Source organism: Perognathus longimembris, chromosome 4 (genome assembly GCF_023159225.1).
Source record: "Perognathus longimembris pacificus isolate PPM17 chromosome 4, ASM2315922v1, whole genome shotgun sequence".
In the NCBI taxonomy this organism is placed as follows: domain Eukaryota; kingdom Metazoa; phylum Chordata; class Mammalia; order Rodentia; family Heteromyidae; genus Perognathus; species Perognathus longimembris.
In genome coordinates, this window is record NC_063164.1 from 67936021 (window position 1) to 67958293 (window position 22273).

Consider the following 22273-nt stretch of genomic DNA (forward strand, 5'->3'; position numbering starts at 1 on the left):
GATTGGCATTAGAAAGAGTCTGAATTGCTGATTAATAAAGGAATGACATCTAATCAGGACAGCCAATGTGTAGAATCCCCTGACACTGTTCCTATGAACAGCCTAGGTTACGAAGCCCTTTCTGCTGGGGGGGGGGGGGGGGGAAGGAGCAGCACGCAAACCAGATTCACATTTGTTTCTTTATGACTCTAGCAATCATTAAACAAGTGTAGACTATAATCCTGCAGGAAATGGGGAGATATGTGTGGGGAAGGTTGGTAAAAGTTGGGTCCCACATCAAAGGGAAGTTGTCTTACACAGCTCATACTGTTCACATCTGGACCACCCTTACTCATATAGTTAAAACAGGACCAACGTGGTTGATTAAGCATGCCTCTTGTCTCTTTGTAGAAAAAACTGATAAATATGAAAGAACAAGACACCACTTTTCATCTGCTTTCAGAATCCACACACTGAAACTAGAGGACTTTATCAAGATGTATGGAAGACTGGGCTGGGGATATGGCCTAGTGGCAAGAGTGCTTGCCTCGTATACATGAAGCCTTGGGTTCAATTCCCCAGCACCACATATACAGAAAATGGCCAGAAGTGGCGCTGTGGCTCAAGTGGCACAGTGCTAGCCTTGAGCAAAAAAGAAGCCAGGGACAGTGCTCAGGCCCTGAGTCCAACCAAGCCCCAGGACTGGCCAAAAAAAAAGATGTATGGAAGAGCAGGAACATATCGGTGTGTATATATTACCACACATTATATATTGCTCATGTAACTTCCATCTGTCCTATAAGGCTATATGGTACAAAAATATTTAAATAAATTAAGTTATACTGTTGCAGCTTAATTTGTACATTCTTGGCTTTTAAATCCACTAGTATTTTTCATTCCCCTACCAACTCTGAGATCAGTTTTCTATATCAATCAAAAGGACCCATAGAGTAGGAGCCCCGGGAACAAGTTTGGGAGCTACAGAAAGACAAAGCAGAACAGAGCAGAGCAGAGCTGACTGGAAAGGAATTCTTATTCATTGCACTACTCTAACAGAAATTAGATTTCTACTGCTAACAAGCAGAGCTACCAGAAATTACGTAAATTAACAGGTAAATCAAAACATGCATACCAGAAAAAAACAGGTATTCCACTGTAACTAAGAGATATCTTCATTACAAATCACCTATCACATCTTGTGAATAAATGTGCTAACCATGATTTATATTGTGTGAAGTGAAAATGCTCGGGGACTCTAGTCTTGGTTCACCGATGCCACTGAACTGCCCAGATCTGCAGAGACCACCTTAGACAACCATCCCTCTGTAACTTAAAGCTCTGACATTGATGGGGTATGGGATTATAAACTCAGAATCAGGACTATGTGACATGCTAAATGGGCTCATAAAACATGGATTGTAAGTCACAACTCTACCATGATAGTATTGTTAGCTTGGACAATAGTGACCAGCTCTGGTCTCTATTTTCACAGTCATCTTAAAGAACCTTAAGTTGTATGGTTGGCTTTCAAGTCATGCTTTAAGAAACTGTAAGGGCTGGGAATATGGCCTAGTGGCAAGAGTGCTTGCCTCGTATACATGAAGCCCTGGGTTCGATTCCTCAGCACCACATATAAGGGAAAAGCCAGAAGTGACACTGTGGCTCAAGTGGTAGAGTGCTAGCCTTGAGCAAAAAGAAGCCAGAGACAGTGCTCAGGCCCTGAGTCCAAGCCCCAGGACTGGCAAAAAAAAAAAAAAAAAAAAGCAAAGAAACTGTAAGGGCTACAGGGCAGCTTCAGGAGGCTCTAAAATCCAGGAACTTGGCAGGGAAATGGTAGGTTGCCAAGTAAGACTTGTTGAGGCATGGGAAGATTTCATTTCTAATGAAAGTTTGAAAACAAAAATCTATCATGAAGCACTACAGTTCCAATCTAGTGTAGTAATATAGCACAATGTTCCCAGACTGACTTACTTACGTGGCAACTTCATACAAAACAAATTCAGAGATGCACTTGGCTGTACAGAACCTGATTACAAGAACCAAATTACTGTGATATCCCACTTAGTTTGTTCCTGCTCATGTAGCAGATAAATCCCACTTTACCCAGATAAAGCAAGCCACCAAGATACATTTTCACTTAAAGGAGACATGAAGCAAAAGCACAACTCCTGCCAAGAATCAACTCAGCTGTGTTCTTCAACATCTGTGAAAGGCATTTCCAAACAGTGTGCCCAAACCATTTGGATAAATCTGGACCCTGGATGCAAAAAGGCTGTGGTTTCAAGTGTCTCTAAGAATGGGCCAAGGTCCGTGGATGATTTCCCTACAGGCTCATAGCAAAGAGAAGATGGTTTTACAAAAGCTTTGTAATAAAAGAGTATAATCTTGCTGACCAGATGTTGAAATGAACAGATTCTCGGCCTTGAGCTACCTCTCTGTCTCCTTCAAGGTCAGTGGCTGTCTCTGCTCCTCCAGCAACAGCTCCCAGGGCACCACACGACTGCAGCCAGATTGAGGCCTGACTCTTATGAGGTGGCTATAAATGCTTCTGGGTTAGTTATATAAAAATTAAAGGCCCCTTGCTTAAGTGTTTCCTTTTTGCCCTGTTGCCTGGCGCCTGGCTCAATACTTTCTTTTTCTTTCTTCACAATAGGCCCCTGTGATCAGCTAGGCTCCCTGCAGGAAGGCACCGTTTTAGAGGAAAGCTCTCTGTTATGACTGATTAGAGTATGCTTCTGGGAGCCTGCCTGGGAACAAAAGTTCCGTTTTCTTTTCAGGGTCTCACGAAGTAAACAGTTACTTCATAGTTAGTCCTAAGTAAAAAGCATCTTCTTCCTTCTTTGGCAAACATCAGCAGTGTTAGTTGCTGACACCACACTGGCCCAATGAAACCACTTTTTTAGACTCTTCTACAGTTGCCAGTCTGTTATTTCATATAGATTCACAGATACTGAATGCTGCTGTAACAAAAGCAGGCCTCAAGACCTGTCATTAGCACTTGGGTCTCCTTGGTATTTAAAGACAGAAATGTTCATCTAAACAAAGCACTCTGAAACTCTTTCTCACTGATGAAATAAAAATGAATGAAAGTTAAGCATCTGAATGTATTCTTCAATCTAGTGAACTTTCATTTTTTATTTATTTTTTAACAACCTTTATTTAACGTGCATTACAGAAAACATATAAGCAAAGTGCAAAGCATTACTGCCACAGCAATTCAGTTGGACATGACTGTCTAGATCCTCCATGTACACACACCAATCCCTTTTAGGTAACTGAGATCGCATCGTATGTCTCATGCTTTTCCAAATGTTATGAATTCACCAATTCAAAATCCCAAAGCTACATGAATATTTTGATAACCAAGAATAAACTACACAAACTCAATCTGTTTAGTAAAAAAAAAATTGCAATCCTGCTTTTGTTAGGGATAAAAATTTCACTGAAGACAAAAACAGCAACAGGCTTCTAGATAGAACTATTGGCAGAGTTACAATTAAAATGCTGCATTTCCTTTAGGCTCAATTTAAAATGAGATATAAAACAAGATATACTAAGCAATATTTAAGCTCATTAGTAGGTTTGTAGTATACTATCAAAATATTAGCAAGAATGTTTCTACTAAGTGTATGTATCCTTATGGTACAACCAGAACCATATACATCAATGGCTCTAATCAAAGTGTAAATCTGAGCACACATGCATAGCCTCTCTGCAGGTTCCTCTTCCTCCCCTGTTGCCAGCCTCTAAATAAATCCTGCCGCCACTGCCCAGAGATGGCACAATCCATCCAGGATGGATGTGCTGAATGTAACAGATTATGTACAAGTTAGCTAATTCACTAGTTCTACTTTTTACCATACACTGCTCACCTCAGGACACATAAAGATTAGATGGTCTGAACCTTGTGTATGATTTATTTAATTTTTTATTTTTTTGGCCAATCCTGGGGCTTGGACTCAGGGTCTGAGCACTGTCCCTGGCTTTTTTTTTTTTTCTCAAGGCTAGCACTCTGCCACTTGAGCCACAGCACCACTTCTGGCCATTTTCTATATATGTGGTGCTAGGGAATTGAATGCAGGGCTTCATGTATATAAGGCAAGCACTCTTGCCACTAGGCCATATCCCCAGCCCTACTTTCATTTTTTATAAATTAATAAAACACTTAGATCCACCTTGGCCTTGAAGACATCTGATTATGAGCCTGAGGTTTCATCTGCAGAACACTAAACATCCCTGTGAAAACCTTAGTCATTTTTCCAGATGTTTTCAGACATCCATATGTTTGAAAGCAGGCACAGCATACAAATGTGTATCTTACTTTCCATGCATGTATTTTACTGTAATGAACAAGAAAGGATTTTGATGAAACAGCAAAAAAGATTAGAGAAAACCCCAAAAGGACACTCACTGACACACCACAACTTAAATGAGAAATATATTTTCACTACTCCCTTCACTAAATTCTGAAGCATAAGGGTTCCCAATACAGTTTTCTATAGCACTTCTAAAAATATTCTGAATAACTGACTTAACTGGTCTCACTATAATACAAGACCTTCATCTCTTGACCACTTGGAAGGACACACAAGGATTCTCAAGTCTACTTGTGATTATTAATTTTTATGAGAGTTTGCCAGGCTATATGGTATGCTCAGACAACTGGGAAACTTTCTTCTCATTTCTCCTTTTCTCCATCCTTCCTTCCTTCCTTCCTTCCTCCCTCCATCCCTCCCTCCCTCCCTCCCTTCTTCCTTTGTGCCACTCCTGGAGCTTGAACTCAAGGCCTGGGTGCTATCACCAAGCTTTGTTGCTCAAGGCTAGTGCTCTATACTCTACCACTTGAGCCACAGCTCAATTTCCAGCTTTTTGGTGGTCAAATGGAGATAAGAATCTCATAGACTTATCTGCCTGGGTTGGCTTCAAACCACAGTTCTTAGTTCTCAGCCTCCTAAATAGCTAAGATCACAGGAAGGATCTACAGGCACCTGAGATAAACTATTATTTCTGTGTGTTCCTAAGAGAGCATTTTCTGGAACGAAATTTGCATTTTAATCTTCAAACTGAGTACATAAGATCATGCTGAGTGGGCATCTCTAATTTACTGAGAACCCAAGGTGAACACAAGAAGAAAACTTAGAGGAAGAGGAGCTGTCAGCATAAGTGAGGCTATCCATCTTCCCCTTCTCTCAACATCAGTTCTCAGACTTTCAGACTCCACAACACACACCTTAGTCCTCCAGTTCTCAGGTCTTCAGACTAAACTACAATTATGGCTTTCCGGGGCCTCTACTATGCAGACAACAGATTGCAGAACATTGGTGCTCCAAAATACATGGGCCACGTCTCTTAAGTTCCTCTTATGCTTACTGCCATATCTATAGATTCTGGCTTCTGTTTCTCTGGAGAACCCTAATAACTCTTCCATTTTTACTAAAAAGCCAAAATACCTTCAGGTTCTCCAGGAAAGACTAGTGTTTAATCAGTTTCTCTGGGATGACTAACCAAACAAAGCCTTCATAATGTGGAGGATTGCCCAATACTGTCCTTTATTTTCACCCATTTATGTTCCCAGCTTTGTCCTTGAAACATACCCAATTAGGTCTGGCAGAACAACGGAGGGAACCCAATGAGCCACTTGTAGTGGTTAACACCTAGCCTCTAAACTGAAGCAAAAGCACATGGCTAGAGCAGCATGTCACAAGACCTGGGGATCTACTATGGAGGCAGTAGATCTAAGCTCTCCTCACACCTGAGTCCTGACAAATCAAAGTAAGCCAAAGGTATGCCAAAGATTAATTGATAAATCAAAGACCTAAGGCCAACAGCAGGCAACTGTCTGGAGTCTGTCAACTCCCTGCCCCTGTCCCTTCACATCTCCTGTTTCTCCTAGGCTCTTCCCCAGTCTCTCCCTTAACACTGATGCTGGGACTTAGTCAGAAGGACTTGCTCTTGCTCTTGGCCATCCAGAACCACTTCTACCAGCACAAGATTGCCACAGTCAATGGGTTTGGGGAGGAGTTAAGTGCAGTCCTTAAACATCAAGGATCCTCAAGTTTCTTTTATAGCATCTGTGAGGTCAAGAGTATATTTGTAATACTAAGATGTTACTTGCCTTTCTCAAAAAATTGGCATCTGCACTGGGAAAAAAAATCAATGTGAAAGCAATGGCAACTGATAAAACCATTGGTTCCTTGATGGAAATCAGGCTAAATGATTGTAGTAATCAATATATTCATTACAGCCATGCCGTCTCAAGGAGAGAAAAGAGCTGGTTTCACTCAAGAATCTGTTCAGTGAAGTAGTACAATGTATTAATTTTATTACATCTCAACCCTTGAACACATCTTTCTAGTATTTTATATGGTGAAGTGGGAGATCTGCACAGAGCAGTCTGGCTGCATATTGAAGTATAACTGTCTTGAGAAAAAGCACTTCTGTGATTATTCAAGTGGCAAATGAACTATCCATTCTCTCATTCTCACACAAAAGAGTAACTGTCAAAATATCATTACTCGGGCTTATCTTCTTGGCAGACATTTTCTCAAACATGTACAAGCTATCTTTAAGGGAAAAAACAGAAGAAGGCAATATTTGTTGTCAATGATTAAAAACTAAGATCTCACCTGATGCTGGTGGTTCGCTATAAACCTACTCACTGAGGGGACTGAGATCTGAGAACTGTGGTTTCAAGACATTTCAGACAGATACATCTGTAAGACTAATCTCCAATTAACCAGCAAGAAGCCTGAACATAGCTCCAGTGGGAGGGCACCAGCCATGAGCAAAAAGGCCACGTGAGAACATGAAGCCCTGAGTTCAAGCCCCAGTCATTATTACTACCACAACTACTAATTATTATTAAGAAGCTTCTCTATAAAAATAAAAATCTTAATACACAGTATCTGGGGTACTAAGATCAGTTTAGCAGGAGTAAAACCACAGGGAGTACGAGAGAAAAAAAGGTATGGTTTCACATGGCATGTTGAAAATAACTACAACAATGCTATTCCACTTATTTCCGTAACTTGGAGTTCATTTCACTTAGCATTATCTTATGTGTTCATATGGGCATAGCTATTGAGCTATTTTGGTTTTCTGCTATGACTATCCTAGAGTACCTCGGATACTGTATAGACGTGTATTGGAACAAGGGAAGGGAAAGGGAATACCAAAATCAAGAGACAAAGGATAAAAAGACAAACCACTGCAATAGCGATACTTACAAACCAATCGGTGTAAACCAACTGTACAACTCATGGGGGGGAGGGAATGAGGACGGAGGTAACAAGTTGGATAAGAAATGTACTTGTCTTACATATGAAACTGTAACCCCTCTGTACTTCACTTTGACAATGAGGGGGAGGAAGAGGAGGGGGGAGGAGGGGAGGAAGGGGAGGGGGAGGAGGAGGAGGGGGAGGGGGAGGAGGAGGGGGAGGGGAGGAGGGGGAGGAGGGAGGGGAGGGGGAGGGGGAGGGGAGGAGGGGGAGGAGGGAGGGGAAGGGGAGGAGGAGGGAGGGGAGGGGGAGGAGGATGGGGAGGAGGGGGAGGGGGAGGGGGAGGAGGAGGGGAGAGGAGGAGGAGGAGGAGGAGGGGAGGGGGAGGGGGGAGGGGGAGGAGGAGGAGGAGGGGGGAGGGGGAGGGGGAGGAGGGGGAGGGGGAGGAGGAGGAGGAGGAGGAGGAGGAGGAGGAGGAGGAGGAGGAGGAGGAGGAGGAGGAGGAGGAGGAGGAGGAGGAGGAGGAGGAGGAGGAGGACATAATCTTGGAAAACTTCTATTAGCTAACCCAAACCCAGCAACTTCCTAATACTTCAAATTTTTCCCATACTTGAGTTGATACTAATATGAATTTTTAAATATTGCATTGTGAAACCATTAGCATCTAGAAGATGTGGCTAATTCAGTAAATCAATTTTCCAAGTGACCATTGATATATTTTGTTTTATTAAAAGATTTATAAAAATACATAATACCACTGATAGAATGAATTACGTGCGCTAAAGCTCTGCTTGTCAAACTCACTGTGTTTAGAGGTAAGGATGTTAACAGTCTATGGTCAAATAAGGTCAGGGTAGAGTGGAAGAAAAGGTTCCTAAATCAACAGGCTGATGGCCTCCCAAGAAGAGACCAGGAATAGTGTAGGTACAACCACAGGAAGGTGATACAAGAACATCATCAATAATAGAAGCTACAGATACAGATGGGATGTTGAAAGTAGTTACAACTGTGATATAATAATCCAAAAGATGGCATGAAGCCATTGTAACAAGGTAGGCATCTGAGAGCTAAAAAGAATATTCTTGCTAGAACCCAACTGTGCTGGTACCCTGAGCTTAGACTTCCAAGCCTTAGTATTTTTTGTTGCTGAAGCCACTTAGATTATGGTAATTTGTAATGGTAGCTTGAGTTAACAAAGATAAATGCTATTTTCATTGGTATTTTTGTTTCAAAAAACAAAAATATTTTTCTATTTTTAACAGGAATGGATACATTAACATGTAATGAGGTTTTTTTGCATGGAAGATATCAAAATTCCTATGTAATTTATACTATGGTAAATATCAATACATAACATAAATAAACAAAAGTTCTTGCTGGGCACCAGTGGCTCATGCCTGTAATCCTAGCTACTCAAGAGGCTGAGATGTAAAGATGGAAGCTCAAAGCCAGCCCAGGCAGGAAAATCAATGAGACAGCTCTCTCCATAAAATTAAATAAAGTAAAATAAGTTTTTTTTAAAAAAGCCAGAAGTGGAGATATGGTTCAAGTGGCAGAGAATTAGCCTTGAGCAAAAGCTCAGGAACAGCACCCAGGTTTTGAATTCAAGCCACAGAGGGGGCGGGGGGGAGTTATTTGGGATCCTCAGTACTTCTTTTTTTTGAGACATAGTTTTACTATGTAGCTCATAAATTCTGTCTCGAACTCCAAAGTGCTGGAATTATAGGCAAAAAAATAAAATATTAATACTATACTCCAAAGGACTATAAAAAGCAAAATAAAGAAGGGAAGGTCCCCAGAGAATCAACCATATATACCATATATACAAAGAACTTCTGAATTTGTCATGTATCCATGAAGACGAAGCCACAATACTCAGAGATCAGTGGAACTTGGGCCTAATGTTAGTGATCGCATTTGTCATATGTAGACATTGCAAGGCTAGGTTTTCTTTCTCCAAGGCCAAGTAAACATTAGATTACAAGCAAAGAATATGAGAAAAGTACACAAGAGTTTTCAAATAATCAGGAAAAAATGTTCAATTAATGTATTAAACATGATCTTGACACACACCTACCATACAGAAAACACTATTTTACTAATTTTATACCTATTCCTGGGAACAACTTCAAAGGGAAATTTGTGTTGTTCTTGGTTGCATACCAGGAAACCTAGCACATCCATATGTTGCTGGTACATTTATTGGTGGCAAAGGAACCCTCATATTCCAAAGCCCAAACCCAAGTGCCAGAATAAAGCAGAGCCCATGTTACTGTGATCAGCCATTTCTACTCTCCTGTGATGTAGAGCCTCATCTGACTAAATTCTCAAGAATAAATTTCATAAAAACAAAATTTATTTTCTTCAGTTCTAAACAAGGGCAAAAAATCACATGGTCTCAAATTAAATACCTAAATTGTATTTATATTGGGATACTTTTGTCTTAATGAAATGTATGCTATTTGAATTATTATGAAAGACTTTTATTCTCTTATGTCCATCCTCGTATTCATTGTTTTAAATTTGTCTTCAGTTTCTTGACATCTCATCCACTGTCACGGGCAGTAACTTTATCCAGGCCATAATGTTGAGTTGCTTATCTCCAAACTAAAGCATCTCCCCCTTCAGAAGTTTTTTCCAGGAAGATAAACAATACTCAGAAACATGGACTTGAACTACCGAAAATGTCTGTCTCCGATTTCCAGAATCAGACAGAATGTATACAAAACATTTTATAAACTACAAAGTACTGCATTATATCCATTCTTTTCATTTCTTTTTTCATCCAACTTATCTTCCAGTAGAGTTGGTGTTTTTTATCTTGCCAGTACTGGGATTTGAACTCATGACCTCAAACTGTGAGCTTTCTTACTGATAGCTGTGCTCTAATACCTGAGCCACACCTCCATCCTCAGCTTTTTGCTGGTTATTTGGAGATGGAGTCTCAAAGGCTTTCTGCCCAAATAACTTCAAATTGTGATCTAGATCTCAGCCTCCTTATTAGCCAGGATTACAAATGTAAGCCACCAACAACTGGTCAAAACTTAAAAAAAAAAAAAACACAAATTGCAAATCTTTCCACCAGTATCTCTTCACAACCTTATTCATACTTGCCTTCTGTCCTGTTTCATTGTATAATATGGGCACCGGATATTTTCACAACACATGTTGCCTTGTAAGACAGACTTCTTGCCAATCTCTTTGAACTCTTTCTCCACCTAGTCTTTTCCCTCTATTCTTATACTGCTTAGAACCTATTCCCTCTACTTTATATCTCCATTAGTTTTGTTTGCTTTTGAGGAGGAAGGTTAAGCCTAAGGAAAACATGTAGGCACGTACACAAAATGCTTGGAATGTGATGACTTGTTATGAACTGTTGTATACAAAGGATGGGTTAAATAGAACTGGGTAAAATTCCAGAGTTGATGTTTGCCAGAGCATACCAGTAGGCCCATGTACTCTGAGAGCCTTTTGCTCTTCATTCCTACTTCATAGTGTACACCTGGAAATTAACAAAATACATACTAGCCTGTTTTCACTAGGAAAACAATGCAAAAACAATAAATATTTTGTTAAAGAACAAACTCTATCATATTTCTATTTACCTTTCTTATACAAAAGACTAATTGACCAACATTTACAACATGGAAGAAAATGGAATAGATTCTGCTCCACTCATATTTTCTTTCTGAAAATATCAAACAAAATCCATATGTATTAACTACAGATGCCACATATTTTTTAAGTGATCTATAGTTTACATATAGTGTTTTCAAATTCAAATAAAATGGGCTTGATTCACCCGAAATCAAGCTCAATAAGCATATTTACGGTAAATACTCATAATTAAATAAAACTATTTTATTTAAGCCATAATTTGCAATAAAATATAAATGTAAGAGGTTGGGATTAATGTTCTCTTATTTTCGCCCTCTCATACATTTGGTCTTTAGTCAGACAGTCAGTCCTGTCCTCTTCAAGGTAAGAGAAACTTTTTAGGGGCATGCTTTGACTTTTTCATGCTAAGAAATACATGCATTAGCTCAGCAATTCTCCAAAAGTTTCAACAATCTTGACTTTGTCTAACAGTTCTCAAAAACACAAGTGACTGATCACTAACTAGATCAATGCATTTAGTTTGGAGGAGATGTTACACAAAGAAGAACTAGGCATCTTTAGAAAATAAAAGAAGAAAACTATACACTTAATATAGTCTTCTTAAAACGTAAGGGGGAACATCTAACTCTACACAACAGGAGCACTCCATCCAACTGAAGAATTATTACTTCTCAATGATCCCAGACCACAGAAATAAATACACACAAAAACAGTAGCACCAATGCTAGTCCAAATCTCCTCATTCAGTTCCTTTTAGAGCTTACTGCTATTCACACTCATATTGTTATGCAATTGCACATAAGAGCTACACTCTATATATGTACACATGTGTATGTATAAAAGTATACACCACAAATAAATGTGTACATATGTATATAAAAGTATATAGACATATTATATAAATATGTACATAAACAGACATATATATACACAGATATATGCTTTATCTTATCCATCTTCCTAGTTAACATATATCAAAACGATTTTAATAGTGTGGTAAACCTGTGTGTTTATTTAAACAGGATAATCTGATGTAGCCTTGTGACTAGATCAACATTCTACTTTATGACTGTTAAAATGTATAACCCTTTTTACATTTAAGAATTATACTTTCACAGAATGTAAATCCACTTTTAAAGGCATCTAGAACAACTATTGAATACACAAATTTTTAAATAGATTTATCAAGGTGGAATGGTGGAGGAAAGGAGAGGCAGCTCCTTGCCACAGAAGAAAACCAATGTAATTCCAAGACATTTTACATTACAGAAAAAAAAAAATGGTAGAATAGCAACCAAATCTTGAATGATCTATTCTTTTCTGAAATTGGTGATGAGTTACCAAAGCTCTAATAGCTCTGATTCCCATTTTCAATCAACACATAGCACCTTGCTTCTATTTTGTCCATATGTCCCTTATGACTGTACAACACTTATATGACACAAAAATTCTTTCCAAGTGAAAGCTCCAGATTTAAGTCACAGGCATCAGGCTCTGGTTCAAATTCTGCAAGATCTGACAATAACAAGGAGCTCTCACTGCTTTCTCCCAGGGCCCTGTTGATGTACTTCAAGAATGTGAAATGAGGACACATATAGATGTTAAAGGGCATAGCCTTGTGAAATAGTATTTTATATGAATAAAAATAACAAGAAAGCAACATTCAGGGAGTTTTTCTTTTTTGGGGAGGGGGGTACTGGTAATGGGGCTTGAACTCAGGGCCTCATGCTCTTACTTGGCTTTTTTCTTCAAGGCTAATGTTCTTATCACTTGAGCCATTTCTCCACTTCTGGCTTTCTGATAATTAATTGGAGATAGTCTTTTAGAGTTTTCTGCTTGGCCTGTCTCTGAACTGTGATTCTCAGATCTCAACCTCCTGAGTAGCTACGACTATAGTTGTAAGCCACAGGCACCCGGCACCCAACCTACTTTATTTTTTTTTTAAGTAGCTCCTACAATTAAAATAAAGAATAATAAATAAATAAATAAAATAAAGAACTTCCTATGGTATACAACTGTACTTGAGCTTGTAGAGAGAATATAGAGTTGTTTAAAGTCAGGCTGAGAAGCAAAGTATCTTACAATTACTCCCAGATAATGATATGCCCTGCTGTTCATTCATCAGTTCCTTTCTTCTTTCCTTCCTTGATCCCTTTCCTTTCTTTTTATGTTGCCTAAGCTCCTAGAAAGGGAAGGTCTCAAAAATGTTAGAAGTGAATGGGGACAGCTGCCAGAGAAGCAAATGACTATAGAGGAGGAAGAAGCCTAAGGAATGAGAAATATGAATGGTGAACCACTCCCTGCTCAGTCCCACTGATGTCATGCAGAACCACTGCCAACTGACTGTTTCTACACAATCATTGATCAGAGAATATATTTCCTCCACTATTCTACTACTTTGACACTTTACAGTAACATGAAAATTTGGAAGTAAGCAATTAGATCTAATTTCCAATCCCAGCCTTTCTTTCCTTGTGCCCTGTCCACTGTAAAATTGAAGATTCAGAACAAAATAAGGTCCCTGAAGTTTTCTAACAATAGCACCTTCCTAGTATAAAATGACATCCTGATTCCCTTTACTGCTGAGGCAGGTTGAATGCCTCACCACTGAAACACTTGTAGCTGAAACTGCATTTCTTTACATAGTAAAAGGGTAAAGGAGTGAATATAGACATGGTTAAATTAACAAGTTTGAGATAAGGAGATTACCTGGATGGACCCAATATAACCAGAAGGGATCTTAAAGGAAGAAAGCTGGAGAATCTGAGAGAAGCAATGATAGAGGAATAGAAACAGACAAGATGCTATGTTGCTGACTTTGCAATTGAAAGAAAAAGCCATAAACCAAAGAATGTAAGTGACATCCAGAAGCTAAAAGGAGGGATCTCTTCTCTTCTGTAATCTCCAAAACCCTACCCTATTGACTGTGTGTGTGTGTGTGTGTGTATGTATGTGTGTGTGTATGTATGTGTGTGTGATAAACCAAAGAATGTAAGTGACATCCAGAAGCTAAAAGGAGGGATCTCTTCTCTTCTGGAATCTCCAAAACCCTACCCTATTGAGTGTGTAGTGTGTAGTGTGTAGTGTGTAGTGTGTAGTGTGTGTGTGTGTGTGTGTGTGTGTGTGTGTGTGTGTGTTGGTCCTGGGGCTTGAACTCAGGGCCTGGGCACTGTCCCCGAGCCTTAGTGACCAAGACAAGCATGCTATCACTTGAGCCACAGCTCCATTTCCAGCTTTTTGGAAGTTAATTGAAAATAAGAGTCTTGTGGACTTTTCTGCTATAGCTAGCTTTGAGCTGCAATCCTCAGTTCTCAGTGTCCTAAACTGCTAGAATTACAGGTGTGAGCCACCATTGCCTGGCCCTACTGACTCTTATTATACTGCCTATTTACAGGATTATTAAGATAATAAACTTATGTTACTTTAGAAAAATATCATCCTAGACTTGCTCCAGGGGCACCTTTCCCTAAAAGCTCTGATCCAAACTGCCCTCCACTCCCATACTTCATCTCGATTAGGTATTCATTCTCTTGACTAGAACCCGTAATCTACCTTTACAGAGCCTACTGCTACATCTGCCAAGATATTTTCTTAGCCAGGTGCTGATGGCTCATGCCTGTAATCCTAGCTACTCAGAAGGCTGAGTCTGAGGATTACAGTTCAAAGCCAGCCTGGGCAGAAAATCCCTGTGAAACTTTTATCTCCAATTTAACCACTCAAAAACCAGAAGTGGTGCTGTGGCTCAAGTGGTAGAGCGCCAGCCTTGAGCAAAAGCGCTCAGGGACAGTGCCTAGGCTCTTAGTTCAAGCCCCATGACTGACAAAAAAAAAAACAAAAACAAAAACAAAAAAGGTATTTATTTGTTCCTGCAACTGCCTGAGAGAGTCCGGGTTAAGCACAGGACCTGTATTGTTTCCTATGGGCAGTGTTTATCAATGTGTCTGTCACATAGAGCATGATTCATCCTTTAATGACCAGCAGCAATCCATGTTTATTTTCTTACCACATGATAAAGACACTGATAATAATTAACTAGCTCATTACCAAGAAGTGAACTTGGGGATTCCTCTATCAATGGCTCCTTTCTCTTTTAGGAAGGCTCTTAAAGTATGATTTGCCCATTTTAAGCACATTTTCTTGAAAGATGCAGTATCTGTCCTTTCTAGTTCCAATCAAAAAGTCTACAAAGCTTTCAGTCATAAAGAGAAATAAAAAATTGGGGGGGGGGGTAGAGTGAAGGAAGAAGAATACATAAGAGGAACAACTATGAAAGCATTTTGATGATTTTCACATATTTACTAAAGTAAACTATTATTTTTCCAAAGGTAGCCACAGCTGTCGTTCTTATCCTACATGTTGTTCTGCACAGTGATCTGGGCACTGCAATCATCAACAAATGAAGCCAACTTCCTTCTCCTTGGACCTGGGACGACCTATTCCCTCAGGGGTACTCTGTGATCTCTCAGTATCAGTGCCTGCTCTCTAAATGGTCCTGCCTGGGTACTCTGTCAGGAGAGGCAGGTGCCATGCTGTGAGAAGCCCAAATCTCATGCAGTGGCACACAGCTGATAGTCTCAGCTACAAACCTCAACACACCACAGCCCAAAAATGAGATCCCTTAGTGAGGTAGTCTCCCGATGAACTTCTGTCATCTGTTAATGCTATCTTCCCTGAAAGATCCTAAACACATGAGAACAATCCAGGCCCTGCCTTTCTGGCCTGTGAATCTAGAAGACTGGTACAACTAAGCCTGGACTATTATATTACCCATAAGCAATAACTACAACAGTCAGTAAATAAACTATGATCCTTAGAAGTATTGCCATCTCATCTTCCTAATCTTGGTAAGATGAACCAGTCAGAGAAGAGTCTTGGTGAATTAAGTAAATCTGATTTTGGCCTGGTAATGTGACATACATACATACATACATACTCTAGGATTATGGCTCACACAGTATGAGACTTAAAAGAGCCCAAATAGTAAGTACCCTTCCTTCCATGTCAAAGATTTCACTACTTATAGAGTTATTTGGGTGGACTTCAATCGACTTTTAACCCCATGCCCTCAAATGTTTTCAGGGTTAGAATAAAGGGGATTGAACTGAGAGGAATGCTAGAAACATGAAAATGCCTGCCCTTTTTCCTGTCCAGTATGGGCCACTGTGAATAAAACTTGACAGGCTTTCTTAAATCAATTTAATAATGAGTAGCATGAGGACTTTCTAATGGCCAGTAGCTAAACTACATCAGCTTTCTCAGGAAGCCTCCTACCAACAGTTGGAAAAAGAAAACCACTGCCAAGTGTTGCACACTAGAGAGCTAGTGGCCTTGAGTGGCTCATTTAAGAAGGCTCCATGTACTTATACCGGGCCAGAGGGAGGGACTAAGGCTGTTAGTCAACAAACTTTTCTTCTCAGACTAAATGCTGTCCTTATGGAAGTAGATAAGAATACCGTTGAAATGGATCTGGAATCCTGGTGAGTTCCAGGTGCACAGCTCAGCAGTAGCCTGGAGAACTGGTGTTCAAAGCCCTCGGGGGGGGGGGTGGGGGGAGGACTGGGAATATGGCCTAGTAGCAAGAGTGCTTGCCTTGTGTACATGAAGCCCTGGGTTCGATTCCCCAGCACCACATATATAAAAACAGCCAGAAGTGGCACTGTGGCTCAAGTGGGAGAGTGCTAGCCTTGAGCAAAAAGAAGCCAGGGACAGTGCTCAGGCCCTGAGTCCGAGGCCCAAGACTGGCAAAAAAAAAAAAAAAAAAAAAAAAAAAACCCCTCTGAGGTCTATCACTTGTGTCACAGCAGTCTGTTACATCATAGTCTGTGTGGCTGTAGTACCTTTTGTTATTACTATTTTTATTGTCATTATAAAAGTGATGTATAGAGGGTTAATTATATAAGTAATGAATACATTTCTTTTAGAACACTGTCATCTCTTCCTATGTTTTCTCTCAATTTTTCCCTCCTATCCTCACCCACAAGTTGTATAGTTCATTTTCAACGTAGTGTCTAGTGAGTACCACTGCTGCATTTGTTCACCCTTTGTCCCTCCATATTTGTGCCCAACCTCCAGCCTCCCAAAGACAGATAAACAAGACAAAAAGAAGGAATGAAAAAAAAAAGAAAGAAAAACCTCCAATTTCCATTTCCTGGAGTTCATTTTGAAAAATATTAATTTATATGATCAGAGGCACATAGCATTGTGGGCCTCAGTACTTTTTGTCTTTCAATTCAATTCAAATGGGAACATTTTTCTACTAGACTTTTGGAAATACTTTCTTAAATATAACCAAGAACAAAATGGTTTAAAAAAATGTAGACGTGTAAGGAAAAGGTTGAGTAGTGAATGAAATCCAAGATTGCAAGATTCCTGTGAAAAAGTCGATTAAATATGATGGCTGTAAATCTAAAGTGGGGAGCAGGTTGTGAACTGTACTAGGAGATATGGCTGTATGACCCAGTGACTGGCTAGCTACAGGCCATATGTGGGAGAGGAAAAAACAAACAAACAAACAAAAAAAACCTTGAACAGAGGCTCAGTTGCAAATGGCTCAAGGCTCTCAGATAAGTCTGTGTGTCTGTCTGTCTCTCTCCCTCCCTTCCTTCTTCTCTTACCTCCCTCCCTCCCTCTCTTCTTCCTTTCCTTCGTTCCTTCCCTTCCATCCTATGGTTTGAACTCAGAGATTCATGACTGCTATGGAAGAGTTCCCAGGTGTTCTGCTGCTTGAACCCCAATTCAAACGTGTTTTTTTTTGTTGTTGGGGTTTTTGTTTTGTTTTGGGACTCAAACTCTGGGTCTCAGCTCTTTTTGTTCAAAGCTAGCACTCTACCATTGAGCCACAGCACCACTTTGGCATTTTCTATGATTAACCGGAGGTAAGAGTCTCATGAACTTTCTTGCCTGGGCTGGCTGGCTTTGAACCATGATCCTCAGATCTCAGCCTCCTGTGTAGTTAGGATTACAGGCGTGAGCCACTTGTGCCTGGCTAAGATTCTTTTTGTTCAGAGTATTCTTTAAATAAGGTCTTAGTTTTTGCCCAAGCTGGCCTGAATCACAGCCTACTATGTATGCTATACCCACTCTGCTCTTCATGCTGAGATGAGGTTCTACTAACTTTTTGCCTGGGCCAACCTGAAGCCAAAATCTTCCCAACCAGTCTCTTACAAGTATGAGCCCTTAGTGCCTAGAAAGTCTGCGAATTTGTTTATATCCTTCTAAGCTACCCTTTTCTTCTATGTTAAATTTCTGCTTATCACAAGCAAGATCCTGAATTATTACCAACACCAATATAATACAATAGACTTTACATACAATACATATACAGTAGATTTTACATACAAAAGAATTTGGTTTTGTTGCCACTGTTTCTGGTTTCATTGTCATTGTTTTTCTTTTGTCTAATTAACTCAGTGCTCAGGAACATATAGAGCCTGGAAACTCAAAAGTATGAATTTAGGGAAGATGATTGTGCTCGTTGGTTGGCTAAATTAGCCAATAAGGAAAAACAAAAGAAAAACAGATGATCTTTGTTCTCACCCTGGTCCTCATTTTAGGACCACAGATTTTCAAGGGGAGATGTTTCAACACCAAAAACAGATGTGTTGACTACCTTTAACTGTATTTTGGAGAAAGGCCTTTAAGGAGTATAAGAATTAGCTATTAATGACCTCGTCATCATCTACGTACACTCATGTTTTCAGCCACATCACAAACCACACAAAGCACAAGTTTCCCATCTGAGTCTGTTGTAATTAGAACTCATTTATCATTATGTGTATTGAGGCACTGCACATGCTTGCTCCATAACATCAGGCTTATCAACCCTACCATATCAAGCAAGGCCTTTGGTTAGTAGTCTTCCCATCATCGGAAGCCTCTACACTAGAGGTATTCCTTTTATTCCTAAAGCTCTCTTGTTAGAAGATTCACAGCAAAGTCTTTGGGGGGAAAAATACAGAACTAGCTTATTGGGATCCTTAATGTTAACTGAAACATGAAAATGTAATGATATGTACAATTTCATCAAGCATCACAAGTTACTTTCCTTTCATGGACATTGGAGTTAATAAGTGCTAGTCAAATTAAAAATAAATGTGTTGACTCAAAAGGCTACAGAAGTGCTAGAGGTGTGGCTCAAGCTTGCTTGGCTAATGCAAGGCCCTAGGTTCAAACCCCAGTATTGGAGGGGGAAAAATACAGGTAGGTACATGTAGAGAGAATGAGATTTCTTGCTACATTATAATGAAGGGTCATTAAATTTCCTGTCAGTGTCTGCTCCATAGACACATTCTGCTTGTCAGTCAGAGGATCTATCTGTGTAAAAGTACATCACTGCATTCACAAAAAAAGTAGATGTTGAATTGCTTCTTTCATCCTTCATACCCAGTAAGAAGAGATACTCTGTACTTACTTCTCCTAAAAAGTTATACAAGGCTTTAAAAGTAAACTTCTTGATGGTAAAGCTTCCTTTGGTCCCATGGCCCGTCTCCTGTACCCAATAGGGTTCCCTCTGTCATGGGTAGTACCATGGATGTTGCCCACTGACCCAAGCTCCTCTTGCATAGATATTCCAGAACAGGAAGGCATAACCTTCTCCTGAACAGCTGGCTCTGAGCCTCCTTAAGCTAGAAGATTTCGATGACATTGTGGCAAAATGATAAGAGAATGGACCCTTCATTGTAATGTATAAGAAAAAAATTGACTCACATAAAGATGCAAAGACAAGAGAGAGAATTTTAAGGAACTAAGCTGGGAGCCCCATTTTCCTCCCCCACAACTGGATAAGTAGGCTAACAAGCTTTTGATATATTCATCAGAACCAAGTTTCTCAGGGGCATGCTCCTTCCATGTCCTTATTCACAGAGGGAACGGGCAATCCTTTAATTTAGGTCTATGGGGATGCAAGACCTTGAAGTAAATGCAGGACAAGAGTACAAAGTTCTGTCCTTGACCCTTCTCAAGCATAACACAGAGAAACACAATCTCAACACCCACCATCACTCACAAATAATTATAGAAAAGAGGCAAGTTTGGGTTGAAGGTCAAAATACTCAAAAATCAACAGAGTACTAGTGGTTCATGTCAATGATCCTAGCTACTAATCAGGAGGCTGAAGTCTGAGGATCAAATTTCGAGGCCAGCCTGAAGAGGAAACTACGTAACTCTTATCTCCAATTAGCCACCAAAAGAAGCCAGAAATAGAACTGTGACTCAAGTGGGAGAATACCAACCTTGAACAAAAAGGTAAGGGACAAGCTAGGTGCTGGGGGCTCACGCCTGTAATCCTAGCTACTCAGGAGGCAGAGATGTGATGGTCATGGTTCAAAGCCAGCCTAGGCAGGAAAGTCCATGAGACTCTTATCTCAAATTAACCACCAGAGAACCAGAAGTAGCTCTGTGGTTCAAAGTGATAGAACACTACTCTTGAACAAAAGAGCTCAGGGACAGTGCCCAGACCCTAAGTTCACACGTCATGACTGACACCCCCTCTTCCCTCCCCCACCCAAAAAAAAGCCCTAACGGACAGCATTCAGGCCAAGTTCAAGTCCCAGTACTGGGACAGGCAGGTGTGCGCGCACACACACGTCCAAATTAGTTCTTCTCACTAGTAAACTAGCTACTATTAGACCTAGGACTATTTTTTTCCCAAAACTAAGCACATAATAGTCCCAAAATGGGCATCCTATGTAATTATTGAGAAAATTATTAACACATATTAATTGTACAATGGAGTTTCATTGTGTTATTTGCATATATATTATTTCTCTTTCATATGCCCTGTTTTTAAACAACTTTTAACTACTTGCATTACTCTGCTTGCATATAGGCACTTGGACTGATTTGATCACATTCACCCATCCTCCCCTCTGGCATCTACCCCCAATTACAATTAGTCTCCCAACTATACATAACACAGAAAGTTGAAACTCCGTTCTACAAGTATTTGCCTATTATGTGTAAAAATGGTATTCTATCATAAGAGAAAATAAAGCTAATCCATCCCAGGAATTGCTGGCTCTACTTCTGATTCTATACCATTATATCTTCAGGACATATTTTAGTGGACAGTATAATCAGATTCTAGGTATAGTATAATAAGGGTTACTGATAGTTATACAGTAAATGCCTCTAGTGTAGAAAGAACTCAGCAGGTGATATTTCCAAATATGATGAGTGCCAGCATATGCTATTCTATTTAGTTTTCATTTTAAACCCATATACCCAAACATACCTCCTGTTTATAAATGTAAAATTTATATATTTATACATGATATATAAAAACATTCACAGACAAGCATTTATACATTCTTGACTCCAAAATGTGTTTATTTTGGAAGCCATGAATATGAATTTAAATATTCACTATTATTCTTCATTCTCTTAGAACTCAGATATATTTTCACTTTCACTGAGGGTATAATAGATAAAAAGACACTATTTGGTTCTCTCCGTGGTCAGTGGTAACAAGAGAGACAAAGTCAAATTTTGAAACTCTGACTGGGGTAATGGCAACAATACAATGAAGGGATGGAAATGTTGGCCCTGGCCTTGTTTGAAGTTCCCCAACTCTCAACAATCATAGAACGAGTCTCTAGTAATATGGCAGTTCTTGACTGAATGCAATTAAGGTGAGGTATGGGGCACAGTAGCTCTGAAGTCCTGCCAACTTTAGAGACTTCTTCTGAGAGACCCACAAACATCTGGACCCAAACTTGAGCAAAATTCCATGGAAATTCAAGATCAAGAAAATCTAATCTTGAACATGGCACTGCCACTAATCTAGTTGTGTGACTGGGGGTAAGCTGTATGTTTGAATTTTATTCTTCTATAAATTGAAGGTATTAAGAGTTATCCAAAGGGTGTTAATAGATAACCAAATTATTTCCTGTGTGTAGCTGGTATATAAAGAAGGTACATTAATACAACAGATATGACCAACAATACTATCTGATTTCTACTCGGGCGGATTTCAGAAAAGTTGAGGGTGAATTTAGAAGTCCCTCGGCCAGTATTTTAATCCAGCTTGGGTCTGAATCCAGAAAATCATTGGAATTGAATAGAATTGCCAGAATGAGGTACAATTTGGCTCAGGGTGCGACTTTAACCCAAGGTTCCAAGTGCCTCCAATGTTCTCTAAGGACTACTTGTTAAATTCCCTCCCTAAACAGCCCAAGATTGAAGCATATAACCATCAGACACTCTGCTTGGCCACAAAACACTGCTCACTGCCTGTCGGAGAAATTAGCTGATATGTAGGTCAAGATGACTTGATATTTTATAGCTGAATCCTTGGTATTGTCTTAACAATGCATAATGGTTTCTGCATCTGTAGACAGTTTCCATATTCAACCATACACGTTTATAGCTTTCTTGTTATTCTGAGAAAGGAACACTTGAAAGATTACAAATGTCTAAAATAGATATAGATTATTTATTTGATAAGATTTTCACAGCATTTA

At 39.7% G+C, this 22273-nt stretch overlaps 1 protein-coding gene across 4 annotated transcripts in view; it reads right to left on the reverse strand.

The window, feature by feature from the left end:
• Positions 1-22273, reverse strand: part of Fmnl2 (formin like 2) — a 279290-nt gene that overhangs the window by 37048 nt on the left and 219969 nt on the right. The gene's annotated exons all lie outside the window — the stretch shown is intronic.